This window comes from Dipodomys spectabilis, unplaced genomic scaffold, assembly GCF_019054845.1.
Source record: "Dipodomys spectabilis isolate Male_0828 unplaced genomic scaffold, ASM1905484v1 ptg000152l, whole genome shotgun sequence".
In the NCBI taxonomy this organism is placed as follows: Eukaryota; Metazoa; Chordata; class Mammalia; order Rodentia; family Heteromyidae; genus Dipodomys; species Dipodomys spectabilis.
The window spans coordinates 2,071,390-2,072,542 of NW_024870829.1; the positions used below are offsets into that span (position 1 = coordinate 2,071,390).

Genomic DNA, 1,153 nt, shown 5'->3' on the forward strand with positions numbered 1-1,153 from the left:
ACAATGGGTCAACCTGAATCCCTATTTAAGCATTTTGGTTTTTCCTTCCCCTCCCCAAATTACAGGAGTGTATATGCAAGAGGTGGGCACACCAAATTCAAATACAGTGAAAACAGGGGTTATAGCATGGGGGAGGAACATATAAAGAAACAAAAAAATCACATAGCCTGTTATAAGTACGTTAGAAAAATAGCAAGAAAGAAAAAACAAAACACTTGTGTTCCTATTTTGGGGGTTCATTTCCCTTAACAACATCTTATCTGGTCATACGTGCATAGATTTGACCTTTTCTGCTTATCCCAGACATATATTAGTTATTAAAAATTAGGGAAACCCTGGGACCTATGTTTCTTTGGACTTGGCTTACTTCACTTAATAATTTTTTTAAGTCTTTCCATTTTCTAACAAATTGGGCGATGCCATTCTTTCTTATGGAGGCGTAGAATTTCATTGGTATAAATAGCACATTTTCTTGATCTATTTATCTGATGAGGGGCATCGGGGTTGGTCCTATATCTTAGCTATCTTAAACAATGCTGCAATAAATATAATTGTGCTGGTAGTTTTAGTACCTTCTTGTTTGTGATATTTTGGGTAAATGCCCAAAAGTGGGATTGCTGTGTCATAGGGGAGTTCTATGTGGAGTCTTTTGAGGAACCTCGATACTACTTTCCAAAGAGGTTGAACAAGTTTATACTCCCACTCAGAGTGCAGTACAGTTCCCTTGTGGCCACATCCCCTCCAGCATCTGTTGTTGTAAAAGTATGGAATGGTACAGGAATTTGCCTGTCATCCTTGCGCAGGGGCCATTCAAATCTTCTCTGTATCGTTCCAATGTTAGAGTACGTGATGCTGAATGGAGCATAGAACATGTTTTATATATAAAGTGTAATTGATTTTCTTAAACTAGACAATTCAACAAAAAGTAAGTTTAAAAAAATTTTCATGAAATTTTAGAGCCATGTACTTCTTACATAAGCACACATTTAAGAATAAAGTCAAGATTGACATGTCAAAAACAAAATAATTCCAGATATTTGTTGTTCAAGAGATGTGTAGGAGGAGGAATTCAATTATTCTATACAAGGCACCTGTCTAATGAACACTGCAGCAAGTGTTGAGTTTTGTTAAAAGTTTTAATGGTTTAAATATA

General features: G+C 35.8%; 1 non-coding gene across 1 annotated transcript; it reads right to left on the reverse strand.

Moving 5' to 3' along the window:
• Nucleotides 1-758: 758 nt before the first annotated feature.
• Nucleotides 759-865, reverse strand: LOC122118443. The gene has a single exon (XR_006149366.1). It is a non-coding gene; the product is annotated as a U6 spliceosomal RNA (small nuclear RNA).
• Nucleotides 866-1,153: the final 288 nt, after the last annotated feature.